This window comes from Leucopleurus acutus (assembly GCF_964270905.1).
Source record: "Leucopleurus acutus genome assembly, chromosome: 3".
In the NCBI taxonomy this organism is placed as follows: domain Eukaryota; kingdom Metazoa; phylum Chordata; class Mammalia; order Artiodactyla; family Delphinidae; genus Leucopleurus; species Leucopleurus acutus.
The window spans coordinates 49,052,663-49,060,225 of NC_139145.1; positions in this window are offsets into that span (position 1 = coordinate 49,052,663).

The following is a 7,563-nucleotide window of genomic DNA, read 5'->3' on the forward strand; positions in this document are numbered from 1 at the left end:
GGATTCATTCTTTCATTTATTTTTCATTCATCAAATATGTATTGAGAATCTACTTTACCAAGCAATGGAGACATGGAGACAGGAATTAACCAAAATCACAAATAAATAGATAAATACCAGCTGGGACCTGTTTTGATGGGAAAACACAGGATTCCAGGAGAGGCAATGGAGAGGGGTATGCTCTGGAGGAAGAACTGGGAAGGAATTTCTGAAGAAGTGCTATTTAAGGAGAAACCCACAAGAACAGTAAGCTAGTCAGGTAGGCTTAGAAGAAGAGCTCTCATTTCATGCAAATGGAATCTTTCAGTAGAATTTTGAGTGAGTCATGGGATCTTGGAATCCCAGAAATAAGATCTCAGGATTACAGAATCTTGAGACAAACACAGATTCTTCAACAGCAAATGGAGTCTTAGAATGTTACAGACTAAGAGGCATCACAGATAAGAACAAAGGGAATCTTAAGAGATCATTTCTTCCCATCCCCTTCTATCAAAACAAAAACTACAGTGCAAGGTCATATGACCCAGCCAGATTAGCTCTCGCCTCTTATTATTAATAGACCAGGACTGTATCCATTTAATAAATAATAACAATTCTTATATTGATTGTCTCATTACTAAGTGCTGCTAAATGATTTATATCATTATATCAGTGAATTCCAACCTCAAAAAACAGAATCTCAGAAAAGTAAATAACTAAATGTTTCAGGGTCACTCTGCTAGAATGTGGTGGAACCAGACCCCTCAGGCTTTTATGCTTATTTTATTTTTTAAATTTTATTTATTTTTTATTTTTGGCTGCGTTGGGTCTTTGTTGCTGCATGCGGGCTTTCTCTAGTTGCGGCGAGCAGGGGCTACTCTTTGTTGTGATGCACGGGCTTCTCATTGCTGTGGCTTCTCTTGTTGCGGAGCATGGGTTCTAGGCGCGCGGGCTTCAGTAGTAGTGGCACGCGGCTCAGTAGTTGTGGCTCACGGGCTTAGTTGCTCCGCCGCACGTGGGATCTTCCCGGACCAGGGCTCGAACCCATGTCCCCTGAAGTGGCAGGCGGGTTCTTAACCACTACGCCACCAGGGAAGTCCCTATGCTTATTTTATTTTTAACTTAAAGACTGTGCTCTAAAGCACTGTACTACATAGCTTTCTCTCATTACAGTGGCTTTCAGGCCTGCCCCTTTCACTGTGACCCCAGGCTTCCTAGAACTCTCTCCTTGGGGGGTCAAGGGAATCTTTTAGCTCTGCTTTGCTGTGGAGTGATGAACTGCCTGTAAGGTCCACAGTACACTCTCGTCCTAAACATCCAACGATAGGCAATTAGATAAGTAAATTGTACCTTACTGGTATATGGTAAATAGTATTACCATATAAAGGAATTTGATATAGCTACTTTAAATGTTTTGAATAATATTTAATCACATGAAAAGATGTTCAGGGCTTCCCTGAGTGGTGCAGTGGTTGAGAGTCCGCCCGCCGATGCGGGGGACATGGGTTCGTGCCCCGGCCCGGGAAAATCCCACATGCCGTGGAGCGGCTGGGCCCGTGAGCCATGGACGCTGAGCCTGTGCGTCCGGAGCCTGTGCTCCGCAGCGGGAGAGGCCACAACAGTGAGAGGCCCGCGTACTGCAAAAAAAAAAAGATGTTCAAAATAAAGATTTATAAAAGATGAAATAATATTTGCAATATGTTACAATTTTTTTGCAAAGAAAAGTTTGTGTGTGGTGCATAAGTGCTCCATAAATGTTGCTGTTATTGTTGTTGTTGTTGTTATAATACAGAATGATGTGATGGGGACTTCCCTGGTGGTGCAGTAGTTAAGAATCCGCCTGCCAATGCAGGGGACACGGGTTCGATCCCTGGTCTGGGAAGATCCCAAATGCCACAGAGCAGCTAAGCCCATGTGCCACAACTACTGAGCCTGTGTTCTAGAGCCCAGAAGCCACAACTACTGAGCCCACGTGCCACAACTACTGAAGCCTGCGCATCTAGAGCCCATGCTCTGCAACAGAGAGAAACCACCGCAATGAGAAGACTGCGCACCACAACGAAGAGTACCCCCCGCTCGCTGCAACTAGAAAAAGCCCACGCAGAGCAATGAAGACCCAATGCAGCCAAAAATAAATTAAAGAAAAAAAAGAATGATGTGATAATGTAGGCCATATTTGGATTGTAAACTTATGACTTAAATTTGTTTTCATCTTTTGATTATCTATAATGATAATTTTTAAGCCTGTCTTCCATTTGAACACTGCTTCTCCACCTCTTCATCCTCTAAGTGACATGCCTACCCGAAACTAAGTGTCCTCATGTTGCTAAGACCCCATAGCAGAAAATAATCTGCTTTGTGCCAAGTGAAACTCTTTATGTGCTCTCCCATAGACAGAAACAACCCTCAAGTCTATGGAGAAATGCCAGGCATTGCAACAGGCCTTTTTGGCTTTTTTCCTTCTGGCCGCACTGCGCAGCTTGTGGAATCTTAGTTCCCCAACCAGGGATTGAACCAGGGCCCTAACCACGGGACTGCCATGGAATTCCCCTGAAACAGGCCTTAAGAGGAATTGTGATAGAAGAAAGAGAGCCTTCCTGGTGGCCATGTGAACAGTACAGACTAGGGCCCCTTCCTACAGTGAATTTTTTTTGTTTGTTTGTTTGACTGCGTTGGGTCTCCGTTGCCGTGCATGGGCTTTCTCTGGTTGCGGCGATCGGGGGCTACTCTTCCCTGCAGTGCGTGGGCTTCTCATTGCGGTGGCTTCTCTTGTTGCAAAGCGCGGGCTCTAGGTGCATGGGCTTCAGTAGTTGCAGCACACGGGCTCAGTAGTTGTGGCTCGTGGGCTCCAGGGCACAGACTTTAGTAGTTGTGGCGCACAGGCTTAGTTGCTCCGCGGCATGCAGGATCTTCCCGGACCAAGGATCAAACCCATGTGCCCTGCATTGGCAGGCAGATTCTTAACCACTGCGCCACCAGGGAAGTCCCTCTCCAGTGAATTTAAAGTGAGACCCGGGGATTCCCTGGCGGCCCAGTGGTTAGGACTCCGCACTTTCACTGCCCAGGGCCTGAAACTGTTCAATCCCTGGTCGGGGAACTAAGACCCCACGAGCTGCATGGCACGGCCAAAAATAAAAAGAATTTTTAAATAAAATAAAATAAAGTGAGACCCCTCTCTGGGAACACCCAACATTGGGCATCCTCTCCGGACGGAGGCCGGCAGAACTGGGAACTGCCAGTAGGTGGCAGTATGTGACTGTTTCCAGCTTCCCCAGCTGGCAGCCAGGAGATCTTGAACTCCTCTCTTAAACTGCAGAAACCACAACCCAGCTAAGGGAAGTGAGAAAATCTGGAATCACAGTCCCTTGTTCTGGTACGCATCACAGCACCACAGTCTCTCTTACAAACACTTTTGGAAGGGCCACCCCATGGAGGAAGGGGCTTGGGTCAGTGCCAAAAAGATGAAGTCATCTTAGCCTGTTCTCTCTTCCTATCATAAGTCATCCTTTGTCTCTCCTTCCAGGCTTTGTTTCCACCAGCCAGTGAGGCTGTGTGACATGTGCTTATTTGCTATTCCAGCCCCTGGATGTTTAGGTTGTTTCCTTTTTGCAGTTAAAAAATACATTGTTGGGGCTTCCTGGTGGCGCAGTGGTTAAGAATCCGCCTGCTAATGCAGGGGACACGGGTTCGAGCCCTGGTCCGGGAAGATCCCACATGCCGCAGAGCAACTAAGCCCGTGCGCCACAACTACTGAGCCTGCGCTCTAGAGCCCGCGAGCCACAACTCCTGAAGCCCACGTGCCTAGAGCCCATGCTCCACAACAAGAGAAGCCACTGCAATGAGAAGCTGTGCACTGCAACGAAGAGCAGCCCCTGCTCACTGCAACCAGAGAAAACCCATGTACAGCAACAAAGACCCAACGTAGCCAAACAATAAAAATAAAATAAATTTATTAAAAAAACAAAACATTGTTGGGCCTAAAAAAGCTTTCCCTGTATTTCAAACTATTTTCTTAGGACTAATTTCTTAGGACTGTTTTCTTCGGACTCATTCCCAGAAATGAGATGATCAGCTCAAAAATATCAGGAGTATATTAGACTTTTTTCTGTAGCTCAGGGAATAAGGCCCTGGGCTCTGCAGTTAAGGGGATCTGGCTTTCACGCCTGCCTTTAGTCCCTTGGGCTGACTTTGGGCAAAGGCCATGATTTCTCTGAACTTCAGTTAACTTTACTGCGAATTAAGGATACTAACTAGCTCCCACACTTGTACACTAGTTCCCACTCTTTCTCCATCATCCGTGTTGCCCCCCTCTATCTGATCATTCCCATCAGCACACAAATACGCTGTGATGCCTCCAATCTTAAAAAAACAAATGAACCAAAACCCTCCTCTCGATCCCTATCCCCCTGCAAGACACTGCCCCATTTCTTTGCTGGCCTTTGCAGCAAAGCTCCTGGAATAAGTAGCTAATACTTATTATCCTCAGCCCATTCCTATCAGGTCCATAGCACCAACAATGCACTGAGTCTGCTCTTCACAGAACAGGAAACAATGCTTCCCATATAATGTAACATATCAAATAAGCCTAATTAGTTTAACATTTCCCTTTTTACAAGGAGAGAGAACAAATCTTTGGTACATTTTAGGGGCCCTCTGAAATATTTCAAATCTCAGAGTTAGTTCTAAGTCAGAAAGACTTCATTTAGAATCCGATTTTGGAAAGTTAGTTAAAAATACCAAAAGTTTTCAAAACACTTGGTCAAACAGGATCATAGGTCACCGTGAAAATATGCTTAGCTATCCATTTAAACAAAATAACAAAGACTTCATAGGCAAACATAAAAGGTTATATAGTTCTGAGCAAAACTTAGCTTTTTTAATATCGAGAAGACTAGGTTTACTTAAGTAATTAAAGACCTGATAAAGACAACATAGAAAATAAGGTGTAATTTTGGCAAAGCATAAGATCTACCTTTTATAATCTCTTATTATCAAGAGCAGACCAATAGGAAAAAGCTGTCCTTTTAACAGACAGAAAAACCAAATTTAAATTTTGCACCAGCTTACTTTTGGTATTAAAATGCATTCATTTAATTAAATTTATTCCAATTTTAGCCAGGAGGCTATTTGGTCAAGAGTGTCCTTTAAGCAGTTTGTGTTTAAAAAGGCCTCTTTTCCTTTTTTTTCCCTCCTGTCTTGGAAATTGGAGATGGCCTAGGTAAGAGTTCTCAGAGAGGTTACAAGCCTTTTGAGATAAAAGGGGATCCATGAAAAAGAATGGGTAGAATGGGTAGAATTTGAACTGTCTCTAGAGCTGCATCTACAGTTGTGCAAAGATTTGTAAGATGTAACTTAAATGACATTGTAGGTTGATCCACCCATCTAAAAGCATTATATCTGGTTTTAAAAGGGGCTGTCAGAGGGCTTCCCTGGTACTGCAAAAAAAAAAAAAAGGGGGGGGCTGTCATTACAGAAAAGTCAGTATGGCTAGCCTTCTGCACGGGATAAATCTCAGTGTTAAAAAAAAAAAAAGGAAGTTCAGAGTGAGATGGCTAGCAGGGAGGAGAGCATCGTGGTAGATATTCAGAGGAACAGGGAGGAACAGAGGAAGCCGGAGAGAGAGCTCTCAGCAGCCTCAGAGGATGTTTCCAATGTGGAAATCCTTTGAGATAATTAGGAGTTTCTCTGAGGGAAGCAACAGTGGGTTCATTATGATGTTTCGAGGCTTCCAATACCAATTGAAATAGGCTTCCCATTATTTGTTGTGTTACATCCTTTTTCTAATTAACTGTGCAGATAAACTAATTTAGAAATTTCAAGTGAGACCCAGTTTGGCCAATTTAATTGTAAATCATCCCAGGTAATCATAGTCCAGTAAGATCAATACTTGCAGGACTAGGATACATAGTTTTTACACATAAATCCAACAGGAGTTCCAGAAAGGGGCTGCTCTACAGCCTTACCCTTAGAGAGTGAATTTTCCATTTTTCTAAGAGTGATTAGTCACCAGACCAAAATGGGAAACAAAGTCCTGAAAACAGAAGCCAGCACAGAGGATACCCAAATAGAGTAGAACTTCTGCCAAGGTGGGAGGTTCAGGTACAAAACTTACCACTATGAGCCAGGACCACCTAAGAAACAACAGAGCACAAAGGACTCTTAGAGGTACCTTATTCCCATCATAGTGATGCTGGAGTTAGGGAGAAGGCAGGTCACACTCTGTATCCCATTTGTCTGACACCAGGTCAACCAAAGACATGCAGAAGGCTGCAGATAAGAAGAGAGTTTATTTGGTCTTCAGAACTGCAATTTGGGAGACACAGATTCCAGTAGAACTGAAAGAGTGCTCCAAGGAAGAGAAAGAATCAGGGCTTATAAAGGCAAAAGCGGTGAGGCTGGGAATTCCCTGGCGGTCCAGTGGTTAGGACTCCACGTTTTCACTGCCAAGGGCGTGGGTTCAATCCCTGGTCAGAGAACTAAGATCCTGCAAGCCATGTGGTGGTGCGGCCAAAAAAAAAAAAAAAAAAAAAGTAAGGGAAAATTGTACTTGTATTTAAAAAAAAAACAGCCATGAGGCTGGACTCTGACATAAGAAAGTAAATATTTGTCCTTAAGGGATGGCTATTATGAGTTGTTTTAGGGTGAGGGTCTGGTGAGTACTTTGAGTACCAGGCTCTGGATGACAATAGATATTCTGGAGAACAATAAGTCAAAAGTTCTTTTGACTTATTGTTATCTTCTGAATCTGTATTATTCAGATTCCAAATAGGCTGAGACAAGCATAAGTCGCGCTTCCTCAGTGGCCTCCAGGCTCCGTATTTAGAGAGCTCTCTTAACAATACCAAGGCCATTTTGATTTTCCTTTCGCATTGCTCTGCCCAGAGAGCTAGGTAAAACATTATTTCTGAGTGTATCTGTGAGGATTAGCATTTGATTCAGTAGACCGAGTACAGAGGCTTGCCCTCACCAACGGGGTAGGTATCATCCAATCCACTGAGGGACCAAATGGAACAAAAGGCAAATGAAGGGCAAATTTCTCTGTCTCTTCTAGAGCTGGGACGTCTCTCTGTTCCTGCCTTTACACCTAAGAGCTACGTCTTCTCATCCCCCTGCCCATCCCTGTCCCCTCACTACCTTCCTGCCCCCTTACTCTCCCTCGGGCTCACTTCACTCCAGCCACACTGGCCTCCTTGCTGTTCCTTCAATATTCCAGGCCTGCTCCTGCCCTGGAGCATTTGTTGCAGCTGTTTCCTCTGCCTAAAACACTCCTCCCACAGATCTCCCATCAGCTCTGCTACCTTCCTCACCTCCTGCATGTCTTTGTTCAAACCTCACCCTCTCATTGAGGCCTCTGCTGAACACCCGACATAATACTGCAACTTCCCGTATCATCCTGGGACACTTCATCTGCTTCTTCTTCTTATTGTCCACACCACTTGTCACCTCCTAACATATTGTCATGTTTACTTATTGCGTGTCTATCTTCCCTCTGCTGGAATGCAGATTCCATGAGGGCAGATATCTTCATTTTGTTTACTAATAAAACTCCTAAAATAGTGCCTGGCATGCAGTAGGTGCTGAATA